At 38.1% G+C, this 19,495-nt stretch overlaps 1 long non-coding RNA gene across 1 annotated transcript; it reads left to right on the top strand.

Moving 5' to 3' along the window:
• Positions 1-2,631: 2,631 nt before the first annotated feature.
• Positions 2,632-3,504, top strand: LOC119264347. Its single transcript, XR_005130985.1, has 2 exons — positions 2,632-2,663; positions 2,828-3,504. It is a non-coding gene; the product is annotated as an uncharacterized LOC119264347 (long non-coding RNA).
• The last annotated feature ends 15,991 nt before the right edge of the window (positions 3,505-19,495 follow it).

Raw genomic sequence — 19,495 nt, 5'->3', positions numbered from 1 at the left:
ATTGGTCTCCTTCTGTCTGGGCTCTGCCACCTACTGAGAAAAGAGATGGCTATAAGTAGGCTGGCAGAAACGAGGCACAGGTGCACATTATCAGCTACTTATCTTGCTGGTTCGACATCACTGGGGCTCCGTCCTGCATGTGACGCTCGACCATGCCCCCTGCTCTGCAGTTATACTTCATCTTAAGCTGAGAGTGTGTTTACCTCTTTCTACAAGAATTTAGTGAGGTATCGACTTTTCTGAACGACTGCGAGGGTGGACTGTCTCACCCTCAATCTGCAATATGAACATTCATAAAAACTTTTTACATTTTATCACTTTCAGCTGTATTTGGTAATCATATCACACATACATTGATGCTTTATTTTGCTGTGTGCTCTGACTCTAATGTGAAGTGAAAATGTCTTTAAAAATAGATCTGCTATTTCTCGATCACATTAAACTTGATGCTTTCCATCACTTATAATCACATGCAGCTCAGTTTCTCTGTCAGCTTTAGATTCATGAAAATTGCTGTTTACGGATCAAGTCTGTGCTATAAGCAGACTCTGCTTAAATATAAAGAAGAAGAACCCTATGGTATACACTGCTGCTTTTGATGTGTTAATGATATTGTTTGAAATAAAGAATTATAACACTTTGTGGATTCCCATTGTAAAATTAAGGTAGTAGATTTTCTTTCATATGACATCAGTTGAATGCGCAGAAATGTTATCTTGCTGTTCACTATAGCATATTCTTATTTAGGCCTCATAAATTAGAGGACAAGGCAGTACTCAGAAGATGAATGTCTAAAATATTTGTTTCTTATTGGACTGATTTAAATCAGTGTACAGAAACATAATGCCATGTCATTTTTTATTTTATTTATGTTTTGAGTGATTGTTAAATAATTAGACTTACAAAAACAACAACAATAACAAAGTAATTAAAGTAAGTAAAGTAAGTTTCTAGATCAGATAGATAGATAGATAGATAGATAGATAGATAGATAGATAGATAGATAGATAGATAGATACCTCATTGATCCCAAAGGACATTTAGCAAGGTCAGTGATAAAGAAAACGGTTATATAATGCTGTAGTAATATTAAGAACATGTTATGATTCACAAAGTTGAGATCACCTCAAGCAAAAAGTGGATATGGCAATGGGAAGCACAAAACCAAAATGCACATATTAGGCACATAAATGAAAGCATAGACATCAAAGAAATAAACCATTTCTTCAATATTACCAATGCTGACAACCACATTTCGAGAAATGCATAGTGTCTCTCATGAATATCCAGGGTGATGTATGCATCATCCACTGAGACCAGTGACCTGGAATTTTTTTCACACAGGTTCGCTTCCAACCTCAATCTTTGTCCGTCTTAGCTGAGCTGATTATGATGATGACTGAGACGCACGTAAGCGGTCTCCCTGAAATTTTAAGATAAGATATATTCTCACAGTTTAATGGCATTAATATAATTATGAATTTGGCTAAATATGAACCAAAACAGGAAAGTGATATAAAATGTATCTGAAGCTTTTTTTTTTTTTAAATTGAAAAAGTTTTGACTCTCACTTTAATTGTGACGCAGCCATGGTTCTGGTTAAAGATCTTGCTGGTTTAAAGGGGCCTTGTCATGCTGTCAAATAGCCTTGTTAAATTTTTCAGACCTCTAAATAAAAGCATGACATTTTGCTTTATACGTCTACAGATATTGAGCCTTTTATTCAAGCACCTATCAACTTTGATTCCTACATTTCCCTGAGTTCACTTGGACTTTTGGACAGATGGTGGGGGTGTGGCTGCATTTTTACTGAGAAACACTTTTGTGTGTTCAAAACATGTCAAGCCAGAAAGATTTCAGCAATTATTTAAAGTTTGAATTAAAGTGGATCTTCAACAGTAAGGAAAGGTCGACTGTAACTGAGCTAACACACTTTAGCTGCTGGAGATTAGCTCACTTGAAAACACTATAAAATGTTTGGCTCAGCTCAGCAGAACTAAAATATTTTGAGGTAAGTTGTTTTTTATTTAGGTTTATTTAATTTCAGACTCCAGTGTGTGAGCTAGTGAATACTTGACAGAATGAAAGCTCTTAACAAAGAATGAAATGGTGTCCTGCACCCAACAAGTGTCAGTCTTCATGGACCATCACAGTAGAGAGTGAATGGACCTTACGTCTTGCTTTCCTCTAGTCCTATCCGAGGGGAACAGACAAGAAAAGCAGAAAAACACCAGGGTGAACGAGAAAATAGATAGTTGAACCACGTGAGAGATCCTAGTTGTTGCATTATGTGTCCTCACCAAATGTTTTCTTGGATTGTTTAAAAAAAACATTGTTGAAATTTTTCAGAAAAAGTTCAGAGAAATAATGAGACTGAGGTTTTGTTAGATACATTTGTCCCAAGCTAGGAGGAAGACATTGGCTGATTGTTTTTTTTTGCCTGCTGCAGATGGTCTTGTTCATGGTCTTTACTGCAGTTTAAAGTCAATTGTGAAATCATGAGATTGTGTTACCTCACCTGAACTCTCTCAAGAAATGTTTACATGGAAACTGAGATGGGGTGAAAAAATTTCCACTGAACTTGGAGGTGGAACGTCTCATACCTATATAAAGCTTGTTCTGCAAGAACCTGTCAGGAACAACAACTTGCTGGATGATCCTTGGTAAGAAAATGCCAAACTTCTAAATCATGATCTGCAACTTTTCAGCGTAAATACTACAATTTTATGGCAATGTGTTGTGATTTTGAAGGGAATTCAGTGATTGAGTGCACAGACAGTGCTACATTTTAATCTTAAACTGAGAGTGTGTTTATGTATTTTTACAGGAATTTAGTGAGGTGTCCACTTTTCTAAAGGACTGTGAAGGAGCACTGTCTCACCTGCAAAATGGCTACTTTCACAGAACAAGATGCAAAGTTTGATGACAAGTTAACAAACAAAGAAGAAGAAGAGGTGGAAAAACTCATTGATGAATGTACCTTTGCTTTGGAAGACAAACCAAAAACACTGATATCAAAAGGGAAATTCCGAATAGACCAGCAACAAAGCAGCAAAACACACCACAACTTGCAGATTCAGCGCAATGGAAAAAGAGGCACCAGTACTGTGGCTGCAGTTCTGGTTAAATTTGACCCTAACCCTAACCGTGAACAACATGAGATTATAATGAAGGCAATAAGGGATGGTTTACGCAAAAGCTGCAAAAACAGGAAACTAGTGACCGTGGAAATCCGAAAACAATAATTTTCAGCCTCTTTTTAGTAAACATATCACATATGCATTGATGATTTTATTTTTGCTCTATCCCCTCTTTCTCTGATGTCAAATGAAAATGTCTGCTGTTTCTGTGCTGCATTAAACTTGTTGCTAGCTCAGTTTCTCTGTCAACTCTGTACAAGCAGACCCTGCTCAAATATGCTAATAGGATGTAGAAAAAGAACAGAATGTAATATTTTGATATTCTGATGATATTCTGTATGAAATAAAGAATTATTAAACTTTCTTTACCAAGTGTGAAATTAAGGTAGAAGACAGAGGCATTTCCTTGTTTATTAATACCATTACACTGTAACTTATTCTTATTTAGGCCTCATAATTCATAATTCAGGATCCTGCAGCAAAATATCAGGCACAAAAAATAAAGCATAGACATCACACACATGAATCATATCTTCTCCAGTATTTCCAATACCTATGATCAAATCTCCAGCAATTTATGGCATCTATTATGACCATCAAAGGTGAGTTTTCCAGTGGAAGAAGTGGATCTTCCTCAGCCACATATTAAGGGATGAGACTTCAGATGATAACATTTCAGTAGAATGTTTCTTTACAGATCGGTAATAAGAGGGTGTTATGGGAGTATCTTGGTAATTAATTTTATTTTGCATAAATTATACTTATCAAAATATTATATACACATTTTCCAGTTCATAATGAATAATAAGCTGGTGTTTATAGTGATAACAAATTTGTTATAAGATGGTAAAATAAAGGTAACACGTTGTATTTACTTAAAAATCACATGCTTATTTTCTGGTTAAGGAATAATAGATGAGTAATTGTAGCAGTAACAAAGTAATAGTAGAAGGAGTAAGTAAGTTGTATTTACCTAAAAAATCCATCCACATTGGTTAGTGATTAATAAATTAGGTGGTCAGTGATAAAATAGTAAAATAAAGGTAACAAGCTGTACTTACATTCACTAGAACATTCATGCACATTTTGTAGTTCTCAGTAAATAAGAAGTCAGTAATTGTAATGGAGACTAGTTGATAATAAAGTGGAAAAATAATGGTAACAAACTTTAATTGTCCATTAATCAAAAAGGCAATAATAGTATAATTGTAATAATAATAATAATAATAATAATAACAATAATATAAGCATGTATTTTTTAAGTAAATACAACGTGTTACCTTTATTTTACCATCTTATTACAAATTTGTTATCACTACAAACACCAGCTTATTGTTCATTATGAACTGGAAAGTATGCATATAATATTTTGGTAAGTACAACTTGTTATCATGATTTTAGTTGTGTGGGCAGTTGTGTGGACGAAAATGCCTTGTTGATGTGAGAGGTCAGAGGAGAATGGGCAGACTGGTTCCAGATGATAGAAAGGCAACAGGAACTCAAATAACCAACCAAAATCTCTGAGGAACGTTTCCAACACCTTGTTGAAAGTGTGCCATGAAGAATTAAGGCAGTTCTGAAGGCAAAAGGGGGTCCAACCTTTCACTAGCACTATTAGTGTACCTAATAAAGTGGCCAGTGAGTGTATTTGCTGATACTAATATGATTCTGATATCACTGTGCATCCCTAACTCAAATATAACAGACATATTCTAAATTCAACTCCACATCCCAGAATCCCTTTGAGTCTCACCTGATATCCTACTCCCCACCTCACTCCTGGCAGATATCTCAGTCCCCTTATTATTAAGGACTCACACCTGCCTTAGTAATCAATGGACTCTTAGGTTGGGCTACTTAATCCCGGACTTTCACCAGCCTCGATGCGAAGTATTGTTCCGCCGAACCTTACAGAGCGTTTCTCATTGTGCTTTCATGTGCTTAGACTTCCGTATTGGCTTGCTGACTTTCATTTTTTGCCTTGCCCCTATTTTGGATACCTCTGCCTCTGTCTTTTGGATTTGTACCTTTTTGACTATAGCCCGGACTGTGACTACGATTCTGTTTTGCCCTTTTATCAATTGCTGAATTTTACCGTGTCATTAAAAACTGTCTGCGACTCCCTCATCCTCACAATTTCAATTTATTTAATTTATTTCCAAGGCCTTAGAACAGTTTAAAATGGCGTTTTTACTGGGACTTTTTTGATCGTCTTTTCAACATTTACATTTATAGCATTTGGCTGACGCTCTTATCCAGAGCGACTTACAATTTGATCATTTTACACAGGTAGGCCAAGGCAGTGTTTGGAGTCTTGCCCAAGGACTCTTATTGGTATAGTGTAGAGTGTTTGCCCAGGTGGGGATTGAACCCCACTCTATAGTGTAGAAGGCAGAGGTGTTAACCACTACACTATCCCACACCACAACAGCTTGAACATCTTTTTTATATACTTTTATTTTCAACATAACAAAACATCAACAGCAATTATGTATGTGATTTCAGCATTGAATCAATGGCTTTAAAACACGCTAAAATAACGCCTTTAATGTGACTATTTTGGTCGTTTTTTCAGTGGCTAAGTTTCGACGTCTTTTCAACTTTCATTTTGATTAATAATAAACCTTAATAAAGCATAGTTTAAAGGGCAGTCAGATACGTGAATTCAGCAATGTTTCAACAGCCAAATGTTTACTGGAAAAAGCTTCCAGAATGGTCTCAATTCTTGAACTGTTAAACTATCTTTAATTCAACATTCTACATTCTTCATTTATGGCATCTTGAATAAATAAGATTAGTTACTATTTCCAAATTTGGTTCTAGAGTTAGTGTTAGATAGATGGGTCACTTTATTAATCCCATAGGGAAATTTGTCTCTATTACAGCAGCATAAAGAGCTTAAGCTAAAGAGCAAAACAGGCAAAACAAATGTATAGAAGTAAAGACGATGAATGGAAAAATATAGCGAAATATCATGAAACTATAATGTGCAGTACAAAGATTAGTAATATGTTTTGCAGTTGACAATATAGTGGTAAATGTCCCATCCTGCGAATGAAGCATGATTATGCACTGTAATATGTTAAAAGTTAACCTATGTTATGTCACGATTGGCCCCTCCCACTCCTCAATGTGCTTTTCTGTGTTGGTCTAGTCCACCTGCTTTCTTTGTTTTGATTCCCAGACCAGCCCCCTTGTTTTCTGACTCTGCCCCTGATTGTTGCCATCTGTGTTTTCCACCTGTATACTGTTCTCCGTCATTATCCCTTTTTGTATTTTAGCCCTGTGTTTGCCCCTTGTGTTTGCTGGTCTTTGTTGGATGTATGTATTGTATGGTTCAAAGTGTTTTCTTAAGTGTTTGGATTTTTGTTTTCCTTGTTATGTCTGTTCCCCGATCTCTCCGTGTTGGCTCCTTGACCCTGGACTGAATCGACCCTGATGATGGATTTGCCCTGAATAAATTTCACTTTTCTCATGTGCCTCATTGCTACTTGTTACATGTTGGGTATGTACTTGGAATTATGTACAGTAAATGAAGCTTTTGTTTTGTTTGCATTTTTTTCAACATAAAAAACCCACCAAAGCAAAATAAAAAAGAGTAAATGGTTAGTTTGAGATTGTCATGTGTTGCATTGGCAAGTGAATGAAGTAGACATGCTGTAGAGAGAAGGTGATTGTGCCCGTTTTAACTGGAATGAGGTTTAAGTTTGTTTTGAATAGTTCTTGTTGACAGATAAGATAAGAACACAATGATGGTGGGCACAGAAAAATCTAAGAGGATGAGTCTTTGTGCTTTTCTTGCTGCTGCAGAGCATCCGGTGCATTGACGGACACCAAACCTCTCTCGTCTACGGAAGGCTAAACTAAGCACAAGCAGGGAGGTTTTATTAAATTAATTAATTTATTTATTTTTGCTGCAGGCAGATGCCAAAAGTGTCAATATTGATGAAGTCTGTTCACTACAAAGATTCTGAAAAACGCCACAGATCATCTCTGGTGGTAGTAGGTTCATGTGACTACTTTCTGACAGAGGGAAATAGCCGCCTGGCTCTTTATTAGCGTGGTCATGTGAGGCACTTATTTTTTATTGTTTGATATGCATATTTTTGTTTGCAATACAATTTGTTTTTTGTTTTTCCTGCCTGTTCATTCAACTGAAAAAAGAACAAGGAACAATTACATCTCTTGTTTAATAGTACAGTTTAAACACTGAGTAAAGGTTCATTGGAGGTACTTGCCAGCTAATGAAGTTACACTGTCATTAGATAATAAAACGATGTGCAGCTTAAGAGTTGCAAATCCTGCCTTCTAAGGGTTTGTCCAAAGCCACAACAGACTGTTTGTTTTCAAAGCCACCGCAGATGGATGCAGGACTGTCTTTTCTAGACTGTGAAAATGTGCACTTTCTCTTCTTGTTAAAGAAGTTTATCAATTTAAGATCAGTTCAATTATGCTGAGATTTGATGAGTTGCCAACTTTAACTTCTCATCCAAACAGCCTTTCAGGTTTACTTCACATTATCATTTTCTTTGATCTTTTGCAGTGTTTCTGGCAGCATCTTCCCAACTTCTGTCTCACACCTCTGGACTATTGAAACCATCCACCTCTCAGACTGATTATGCATCTGTGAATCACTGAGCATCTTCCAGACATTTCAGCTGAGGCCTTCTTTATATATTTCCAATAATAATAGGTAATCTACATATGTAGGTTGTCATTTTCTGTCTAAAAATATTTACATTAGCATTGTGTGGGGTGTTTCTGAGCTTTAGAGTAGTTGAGTATGTTAGGTGTCACATGACAGGACAGTTATATCACTAGTGGTCCATGTGTACACTAAAGCTAGTTCAAAACAACCTATAAACGTAGCTCACTCTAGCTCAGAGGATTTCTTACTGACATTTTCCATTATACCTTAATTGGCTTTATTTATGTTTCGCTTGCAGACACCAATTAATCAGTTTGTCTTTGTGTACACTATAAAACTGCACTGACCTGGTATCTATGGTACTTTCACTAAAAATATTAATAAACTGTTTTGATTTTACTATTAACAAACATTTACTTTTTTTACACTGCCCTGTTTTAAAACCATTTTAATTAGTTATTGCTCATCATTAGTATTACATTAATAGGCGGCACGGTGGCGCGGTGGGTAGCGCTGTCGCCTCACAGCAAGGAGGGCCTGGGTTCGATTCCCCGGCCAGGTGATCAGGGTCCTCTCTGTGTGGGGTTTGCATGTTCTCCCCATGTCTGCGTGGGTTTCCTCCGGGTTCTCCGCTTTCCTCCCACAGTCCAAAGACGTGCAGTCAGGCCAATTGGGCATGCTAAATTGCCCCTGGGTGTGAGTGTGTGTGAGTGACTGTCTGTCTGTCTGTCTGTCTGCCCTGCGATGGACTGGCGACCTGTCCAGGGTGTATCCTGCCTTCCGCCCGATGACTGCTGGGATAGGCTCCAGTACACCCCCCGTGACCCTGATGGAGAAGTGGCTTAGAAAATGGATGGATGTATTACATTAGATTTTATTTAAAGATTTATAGGCATTTTTTGTTTATGTATCATGAGAAATATAGTTAAATATTTTAATATATTAATGATGAAGACAATATCAATGATTAAATTACAAACCTCAATTACCAAACAGTTTGGACAGTGTGTGCATAAAAACCTTTTGCGTAAGAAGGTTTGGTGCTGCATTAATGTGTGCTTATGCTAAGAAAAGTGGATTTTTGTCTTTAATACTAGAATGCTGTTCATTGACATGGCATTCAACATTATTATCCCATCCAAGTGGATCCTTGGGTGAACACCCTCCTTGTGCAACAAGGTGTTAGATTTGCAAAATAAGTTCTGTTTAGAAAACGTTTAGCTGGTGCAGATCTTTTAAAAATGTAAAAGCTGTTGATGAGGAGAAAAATACAACATGCATATTAAAAATGTTGTTTATGCTGGGCCAGAATAATTACACATGACAGATAGAGATCCAGCCTTCCACTGTAAGGACAACCTAGATTGATTCTATTAAACTAAAAGTTACATATTTTCTGATTTTCTATACCAGGAATACAAAAAAATATTCTCATTAAAAGCATCATGCCTTCATGTAAAGTTTAAGTTTTCATTGATCTAATTACACTATTGCTAGAGGGAGTGTGTTATCATGAAATAACATCACAAGCCAAAGGTGAGTGGCCATCTCAGCCATGATGTTATTCAAGATAATCCACAACCTTGAGTGTTCTATTGCTTTTGTTCAACAGTACAAACAGTTACATAAAGCATTAGATAAATAAACTGGGCAGAGAACACTTGAATGTTAGCAATTCCTTCCACCAAATTATAGTTCCTTAACAAGCAGCTTGTTGCTATGTCAGAGAAACAAGCTCAGCTCACTTGCTGCACAGCCAGCAGTTCATTCTCCAGCTCCTTACACTAAATTCCCAAACTGTCACCAATGAGCAGCTTTTCAGTCGGCAGCTGTGTCAGAACACCTGAACAACCTGAAATTAGCCAGAAATAAACCAAATACCAAACAGGTAGGTTCATCATCAGAGTCTGACCAAATTGGACTGGGCCATAAAACTGCCACAATATCAAGTTCAGCTCAGTTTTATGAATTTTTGCTAGACCAGTATTAATGTTTTGTTCCAGCCAGTCTGTAAAGCATTTTACAGCCCGTTATGTTTGGCGATTGAAATTCAGTTCATTTTGAGCTAATTCTAGGTTGTTTAGATGTTCTTCTTTCACAGCTGTTGACTTAAAAGCGGAGAGATTGGGAATTTAGTGAAGTCTCATCTTCAGAGTCAGACCAAATCGGCTGTTGGTCAAATGTGACCTTAAAAGTATCCGTTTTCTGTTTGTGACATCACATTGGACCAGACTAAATGTATACTGCCCTGAGAGTGGGATTCATACTCTGTTTTGAAGATTTTGCATTTTTCAAGTCTGCATAGATTCCAGCTTCCCATTTATTTTTTCTTTAGTCTCGTACTTTAAACTGCTTGGAATGAAAGTGTGCGGTTGAAATGAACATAATCATTCTTCACATTCTTAATTCCTTCATTGTTCTGTCTCCATTATCAGTCTCTTTGTGTCTGTCAAGATAAAGTGCAGCAGTCATCGATTATGAACCCTCCTTTGTGTTACTGTCGTTAGCTGAATGAGATGCTGCGAATAAGGAGCCAAATGGATTGGAAGCTGCAAAAAAGTAACTAATTTCAGTCTCTTTTGTTTGTAATTTTATTGACAATCTACAATTTTTATTTGTACACTCCATCCATCCATCCATCCATCCATCCATCCATCCATCCATCCATCATCTTCCGCTTCTCCAGGGTTCGGGTCGCGGGTGCAGCAACCTAAGCAATGAGGCCCAGACCTCCCTTTCCCCAGCCACTTCCACTAGCTCTCCAGGGGGGATTCCGAGGCGCTCCCAGGCCAGCTGGGCAATATAGTTACACCAGCGGGTCCTGGGTCTTCCCTGGGGTCTCCTCCCTGATGGACTTGCCTGTGACACCTCATGAGGGAGGCGTCCAGGAGGCATCCTAACCAGATGCCCGAACCACCTTAACTGGCTCCTCTCGACGAAAAGAAGCAGCGGCTCTACTCCGAGTCTCTCCCGGATGACCGAACTTCTCACCCTATCTCTAAGTAAGGGCTTTTTCATTACTTTATTAGCTCAAGTGAAGCCCTCGTAAGAGTGATGGACTAGGTAAATGCTACGGTTCAAAGATGAATTGTTACTGTGTCAAAGTTGCAGTTTGAAAGGGTGAAATTTTCAAATTGCCAAAGCTTTTAATTATCCAGCCTATTATCCAGGGTTTCTGAAGATCCTTAAAAGCTATTATAAAGCCTTAAAATAGATACTGAACATTTCAGGTCTGAATGTCTTGTTTTGCTGCTAGAGATGTGAAATTGAGGGACATCCAGGCATACTTTAAGGAATCGGGTATCAGCAAAAATAAACTGAATCCCTTTTCATCCACTTAGGATTTGTTTCGTTTTTGTGCTGTTTATTTTAGTATTGCTGAAAACATTGAACATTAAATTCTAAACCTTGTGCCTCAGTGGTTGCGTTCACCGTTTCTGGTTTAAAACTTATGCTTGCAGAATGTTAGCTTGTTCAAAGGTGAAAGAGAGCAGCTACTGCATACGCGTTACAACAGTATGAAACTGAAACATTCACCACTCTGTAAGATGTTTTTGTTTGCATAAGACATCCAAAGAAACTAAAGCTGTTATGACTGCATTTTTAAAAAAATATTATATGCATAATTTGAAGTCATTTAACTGCATAAATACTGTGAGTGGCTACTTGATGTAAAGCAGTTCCAAGTGGTAAGTCCAATTGGGTGAGGGCATGTTTTAAGCATGATACTGAAATTGAACCCTGAGCTTAGTCACTACATTAGAACACATTTTAAAGGGGCAACTAAGTTTTGGCAAGTGGTGGTATTGGGGGAGCTTTCAAAGAAGAGAAAATCCTTCAGAACTTGCTTCATTTGGTATAAAATTAACTTGTTCCTTTTGGTTTTCTGTAGGAGAGTTTTGTGCCAAATCGCAACTCTAAGCTTACCTACCTTCTTCAGGGATGTCTTATTGGAAATAGCAAGACGTGAGTTGACGTGAAACCTTGGTCAAGCACAACTTATTGTGTTGTTCAGAATAAAGATGAAAATGAGCAGTTAGTCCTTTGGAGCAGAGCTTTTATTTACCACACAAACCCAGTAATTGTTAATGTTTTCTTTATACCATTGCAGGTGAAGGCCTTATTGGGACAGCCACCTTCCCAATTAGCCCCATCTTCAGTTCCCCTTAATGATCTTTTGCAAGCTTTTTTTACTTTTATTACTTCCGATGTTCATTTATAGATTGTCTTGGAATTTCAAATAATTCATATTAAGAACATCCAATATTTGAATCCATTTATTTATTTTTTTGTAAAGCATAAAGTTTTGTGTAGTTGAATTATTGTGTCCTGTGTTTGTTTTGTGGAGGTACTGTGTCATCTAAAACTATAGATTGTTGTTGTTGTGGTGGTGGTGGTGGTGGTTGTTGGTCACAGGCGGTGCACTGCCTCATTGTACTGGCATGCATTTTAGTATACCACTGTACTGTAACAGCACATCGTTTCAGGCTGTTTTTAAGATGGCTCAGTGAACACCCAAATGCATGGCTAATAAGTTTTGTTAAAGTCTGTTTGGAGTCTATTTCCATATTGATCAGCAGTGCCAAGAGGACTATTCGTGTTTAAAAACGGCGGAACCCATAACGGGTTAGTCCTGTTAGGGCCAGCGGAAGGTCAAATGAAGTGCGCTGCACGATTGACTAGTTGGCCACAACTTCAATAACTGACCCGCGCCTGTCTGAACGAGCAGACTCGCCTCTCAAACCTCCCATTACTTCTGACGCCTATTCATTCTTTGATAAGGCGAGTTTGTCACGATTCTTGTGTTTATTGTAATGTTAGTATATGTATTCATATAAACAAATACAGTCTAAACGAGATGTTATGGTAAGCTTATAGTATGCCTCTGTTGCATTGGATGCATGAGAACTGCATAAAGAATGAAACTTACTGAAAAGTTAGAATTTCATTAGTGTTTCCTTTATAGTCTGACAAAGTGACCACTAACACGGTTAAATATGGTTTACTCGCATTTCAATGTGTGTTTAATATTTCGGATTGTGTTGAATTTTGACCGCAATAACTTTGTGTATTTCAAGACGCGAGTCTCGAGCAGAATTCATAAGTGTCACCTGCATTACTGTTGCCATGACAACACCGTCTGACAGGCAATTTCCTCGCACCACATTTTCAGTCGGCCAAGTCTGGCTGTCTGGGATTTCCAGTGGTGGACAGTAACATCATCTTCTTTCGGCTGCTCCCTTTAGGGGTCGCCACAGCGGATCATCCGCCTCCATCTTGCCCTATCCACTGCCTCTTCTACTTTTACACCAACCATCTCCATGTACACCTTCAATACATCCATAAACCTCTGAGGTCTACCTCTTCTCCTTCTACCTGGCAGCTCCATCTCCAACATTCTTTGCCCAATATATCCACTATTCCTCCTCAACACATGTCCAAACCATCTCAACCTGGCCTCTCTGGCTTCATCTCCAAACTGCTCCACCTTCACTGTCCCTCTGATCTGCTCATTTCTAATCTTGCCCATCCTTGTCACTCCCAACAAAAATCTCAGCATCTTCATCTCCGCCACCTCCAGCTCAGCCTCCTGTCTTTTAGACAGAGCCACAGTCTCCAAACCGTACATCATAGCAGGACGCACTACTGTCTTGTAAACCTTCCCTTTCACTCTTGCTGCTATCCTTCTGTCACACATCAGCCCTGACACCCATCTCCACCCACTCCATCCTGCCTGCACCCTCTTCTTCACCTCTTTTCTATACTGTCCATTGCTCTGGATGGTTGACCCAATATATTTGAAGTCATCCACCTTTACGACCTCTACTCCTTGCATCTTCACCTTTCCACCTGCCTCCCTCTCATTCACACATGTATTCCGTCTTATCTTTACTGACCTTCATTCCTCTCCTCTCCAGTGCAAACCTCCACCTCTCCAGATTCTCTTCCACCTGCTCTCTACTCTCACCACAGATTACATACTCCAACTGCACACCTCACCACTGTCTCACTATCCTCATACATGTCCTGCACCACCCTAACATACTTTTCAGCTACACCTGACTTCCTCATACAGTACCACAGTTCCTTTCTTGGCACCCTATCATCTGCCTTCTCTAGATCCACAAAGACACAATGTAGCTCCTTCTGACCTTCTCTGTACTTCTCTACCAACACTCTCAACGCAAAAATTGCATCTGTGGTATCTTTCTGGGCATGAAACCAAACTGCTGCTCACTGATCTGAACCTCTCGCCTTAGCCTTGCTTCAACAACTCTTTCCCATACCTTCATGGTGTGGCTCATCAACTTTATACCTCTGTAGTTACTGCAGCTCTGCACATCACCCTTGTTCTTAAAAATGGGGACCAGTACACTGCTTCTCCACTCATCAGACATCCTCTCTCCAGGATTTTGTTTTTCTTGTTTTTTGTATTTTTCTTGCACATGTGTTCAAACTGAGCACTGTCCTGGAGCAGCAAGGAGCGTGTGTTATTTCTTAACAAAGAAATAACAAATAAAAGACTTATAGAACAACGCTGAAACCAACTGCATTCTTGATGAAATCAAGAATTTGAATATTCATTTATTTATATTTTTCTATAACCCCATTTACAAAAAGGTTGGAATGCTGTGCAAAATGTACATAAGAACAAACTGTGAAATTAAATTCACTTTGATTTTGATGAAAAGTTGTGTTTAGTACAGACTCGTATTTGCCAGTGTGACAGTAAATCATATGCAAATGTAATTAATGTAATCCCCCGTTTCTAAAAAACACCATACAACATGCAAATAAAAACAGAATTCAATGATGTGCAAGTCAGTTAAAACATATATTTAGTTAAAAAAAAGACAATATATGATAAAGACAACAAAGATAACATGAAACTGACAAATGTTTTTATTTTATTGTTGTTTTGAAAAATATACGCCCATTTTGAATTTGATGCCAGCAATACCTTCCAAAAAACTTGGGACAGTAGCATATTTGTCACTATATTTCATCACCTTTTTTAGTTTTGAAAGTGAAATGTTTTCCTGTTCTTGTTTCATGCAGGATTTCAGCTGTTCAGAAGTTTAGGGTCTCCTTCATCACATTTTGTGTTTCATTAAGGAACCCAATGTTTTCAGTGGTGACATATCTGGACTGCAGGCAGACTAGTTTAGTACCTGTACTATTTCACTACAGAGTCATGCTGTTGTAATACATGCAGAATGTGGTTTAACATTGTCTTGTTGAAATAAGCAAGGGCTTCTCTGAAAATGATGGAATGTGCATGGCAGCATATGTTGCCAAAACCTGTATAAATCATTCCCCATTAATAGTGCCTTCACAGATTTGCAAGTCACCCATGCTATGTGTACTAATGCACACCCATACCATCAAAGATGCTGGCATTTGAACAGTCCACTCTCCTCATTAGCCTGAAGGACACAATGTCTGTGATTTCCAAGAAGAATATCAAGAGAAGAGTTTTGATTTGTCAGACCACAGGACACTTTTCCACTTCACCTCAGTCCTGTTTGTATGTGGTTACTTCTTTGCGTGGTAGAGTTTTATGTTGCATTTGTGGATGCAGCGATGAAATGTGTTCACAGACAATGGTTTTTTTGAACCCAGGCAGTGCCACCTCAGGGCACAAAGATCACAGTCAGCCAATATTAGTTTTTGGCTTTGTCCCTTGCTTACAGAGAGTTCACTGTATTCTCTGAATCTTTAATGATATTTGGTCTTGTAGATGATGAAATTCCAATTGAAAAATCACAGTTGAAAGTTTTTTGCAATGTTATAATATTCTTGAATTGTTGTGCTATTTGTCTCCTTCCCTGCCCTTCTAAAAGATTCATCTTTTGTTGCTCTCAATATTTTTGAAGGGTGCTGCTGGCATTAAGTTCAAAATAGGCATATGTTTTTTCTAAAAACAATAAAATGTCTCAGTTTGATATGTTGTAGTGTTTAAAGATTTGCATATCATTGCATCTTGCACAGCATCCCAACATTTTGGGAAACGGTGGTAGAAAAATGCATATTCATGAGTTCCAGGTACACCAACAACCTCCAGCCTAAAAGTCTGCCTAAAAGCCGCCCACAGCTCGATGGAAACTTACACAAAATTTAAAGTGTCCATGCCATCAACTTCTACTTTGCTGCCTCATTTGCTCTATGGCCTCTACCACCAAGTAAAACACACACTATGCCACTCCCTAATTATGAAGAGTGGTAGAACCCAATTTAACAATACTTTCCCCAGCACAGGTTCGCTTAGTCACACATGGATCACACAACTGATGACTTCATAACATAAATTTATTAAAGTATGGTCACATAAAGAAATCACTGGCACATTTATATATCCCTCTTTTTTCAAAAAAAAAACAAAAAACTTTAGGATTTCTGCCTCCTACTATGGCTAAAATACCAGTGGTGTCCTATGGATAGTTGCAATAGCATACTGCCATTTATAAAGAAAATCACAGCACTTAACACAACCCTAAACTGAATCTACACACCTGAAATGTATATATCACCACTTTCTAGCTTCAGAAATAAGTTATGGTCCACACCCAAATCACAAAAAAACAAAAAAATCTAGACAGAGTTCGCTAAGCTGCCTATCCACTGCCACCACCGTTAAAATTAATGTACTAATAAGCCCTAATAAGGGGATACTTGGTACTTGCTGATATGCAAATTAAAATTACATTTAATTCCACATAAAAATAGATTTCCAAATGTCACTAAAGAGATTGACATTCAAGAAGATACTGCAAGGTGTCCACTTAGTTCAAATGTAAACCCTAATGACCTGCTTGTATTAAGCAAAGACCAAAAGAAAGAGAAAACAAATAAAAAAGGCAGACTCTGAAAACTAGCCTTCATGCTGGGTCTTAATGCCCCTCCTGGTTCCTTCCCAGCTGGGAACTAAAGACCCCCAGGCTACACCTGCTTGCTAGCTATAGTTCACTTCACCTTGAAATAAATGCAGAAGCTGTGTTCTAAAATCTAAGCTGTGGTCCAGGTGTGCTGCAGTTCTCGACAGCCACATCAGCAAAGAACGTTCTACACATTGTTATAGATGTGTTATGTGTCTGTTAGAGAAGGTTTCAAATGAAGGGTGTACAATGCTTCTGCATTAAGTGATCTGAACAGTGTTTAGCATGTGGGATAACCTTTGATTTCAAGCTATACTGCAATACTACAAGCAATACTGGGCTTGGTTTGAAAATAAAATGGTTAAACAAACACACTAACATGCATAAAATCACTATTTTATATATATATATATATATATATATATATATATATATATATATATATATATATATGGAGAGAGAGCAAATAAACACAAACTACACAAATAAATAGATTTTGAAAATGTGTATTGGGTGCCTAAGACTTTCACACAGTACTGTCATTTCTTGGGCAAAGAAAATAATACCTGAAATAAAAAAGTATTTACTCAAGTTTCTTTTTAATGATTTGAATTATTCTTCTAGGGAAATTTAACTTTAATTACACATGTACTATGGCAGCTCTCCTTTAGCGCTGTCAGTTTGCTCAGCTATATTCATTCTTTTGATCATAGAAGTGTGAGGCTATAACAACAGAGAGAACCCCCATCCTTTGATTTTTTTTTATTTTATTCTTTTATTTTTAGCTTATGCAGTCATGAGTTGTTCATTTATTGATAACAGTTCCATTAAATGCACACTAGGGGGCGATTGGCGCTAAAGAGTAACTCTCCCTTTTCTCAAAGCTCACACAGCTTTTTCAGTGCAGTGTTGAGAACATGCTGGAAAGCTGCATAGCTAACTGTTTCTCTTGGGTTGCAGGTGAGCACAACATAAAATATTCTACAAATTGTAGACCTAGAAGTGCCTGTCGGGTTTTAAAACCTCTCTGAGCTGTTTGACACCTTAATCTGTTTAATAACACAAAGAGAACATGTTTTTTTTGGTAAAGCTCTCTTGTGCTAATGAGTAGCTTCGGTTACTGAGATCTGATTCTATTATTTTGTTGTTATACTTCTCTCTCACCGTGTTAGATGCATTTGATTTCTGTTAAAATGGTCTTGCGTAATTATTAGTTTAATGAGTAGACTGTTGTAACTATGAAGCTTTTAGTATGTACCAAGCAAATTACTGGTGAAAGCCAAGTTTAGCTAATCTACTGAATGTGCTAAAGGGTAACTCCATTTTGCCACTTCCTTTTCTAAAAACGAGCTGGGAGCCTCGTTTCTTCATGTGTGCAACAGAAAGTTTAATCATTCCTGAGTGTATGACTTACTGTTTTAATTTGTGAAGAAGAAATCCAATAATAGCAACACACAGTAGAAGAAGAGCTGAGAAGATCAGATACGGCACTGAAGTCTGTTTACATTCTGTGAACAAAGTATTATTACAGTTATAATCAGTAAAACCAGTGAGAGGGACTAATTTGACAGATGTTAAATATAGTCCACCAGTTAGCGTCAGAAAAGCAGTGTTTCTAACCTGCAGATGAGCAGTGATGAGTAGCCACGGGATAGAACAACTGAGAGGTGCTGCCCTGCTTGTTGGTGCTGATACACTGCAAAGTGTCTGAAAGTGACTGATGTATGTAGATGAAGCTCCTCAGGCCCGTGTTGCCCACAGACTCCTCCCTGATGGATGAGTCCTCAGAGGATGGGACAGGTTCTTCAGACAGACGCCAGTCCAGTTTAGGAACAGGATGTCCGTGAACCTCACAGACACACACGACCCCACCTTCACTGCTGCTGTTACTATGACAGGAAAAATCAATCTGAGGAGCATCTGAGAGAATCACAAAGACAGACAGACAGAGAGAGAGAGAGAGATAAAGTTTCCCAGACTTGATCCCACATTGTGAATTTTCTTTAATAATAAATGCACAGGGCCAGATGGAAATAGGAATTGCAATGTTATATATGTCTTGATGCATCTGCAATATTGGCTAACATTGTGCCTGAATTTAAACACCCTGACACTCCAAGCCTTTAACATGTGATCATCTGGTCCTGAGAGTTTAAACGGCTGAAGAGAACCCAGCCGAGCCGCTGGCCACTGTCTCCACAGTTAGCAATAGCTGGCTTTCATCAGTGCTGTTTGGAGCAAAGCAGCAAATGACAAGTAGCAACATGTATGCATTGTCAATGGTCATTTTAATAATATTTGCTATTCAGATGTCCAAATTTTTAAAGAGCAGTAATTGAATGGTGAATTCCCAATTACAGTGTCTTTTAATATTGTTGTTAATGAAGATGAACTGACGAGAGCTCATACTTAGTCATTTCGTGTTTTTCTTCCTCTTTGGGTTGGTGTGCCTGGGCACTAACATTCAAATGATGAAAAAAAAAGCTTATCACACAAACTGTGCACAGCCTCCTCCACTAGCTGCTCGCTCTTGAGGTACAAGGTTTAAAAAGAACAGTGCAAAATTGACAAACTCGAGACAGTAAATTAAAGTGCAGGGACGAAGAGATAGCAATCTAATGAAGGGAAATTTTACCACCAAAACCTACAAATAGAGTTTGAAAATACAGACTATCCATGGATATTGTGGCCACATCATGGCATTTTTTCTTCTCACATACATACATCTTGTCCTGAGAGTTTAAACAGTATCACTTTGAAAATGTCCCTGACCATGTTTCAAGCAGCCCCCAACGATATCCACGGCACTCCATCAACTGAATGTAGCTGTA

Source organism: Pygocentrus nattereri, chromosome 1, assembly GCF_015220715.1.
Source record: "Pygocentrus nattereri isolate fPygNat1 chromosome 1, fPygNat1.pri, whole genome shotgun sequence".
Classification (NCBI taxonomy): domain Eukaryota; kingdom Metazoa; phylum Chordata; class Actinopteri; order Characiformes; family Serrasalmidae; genus Pygocentrus; species Pygocentrus nattereri.
This window is presented reverse-complemented; position numbering and strand designations above follow the sequence as displayed.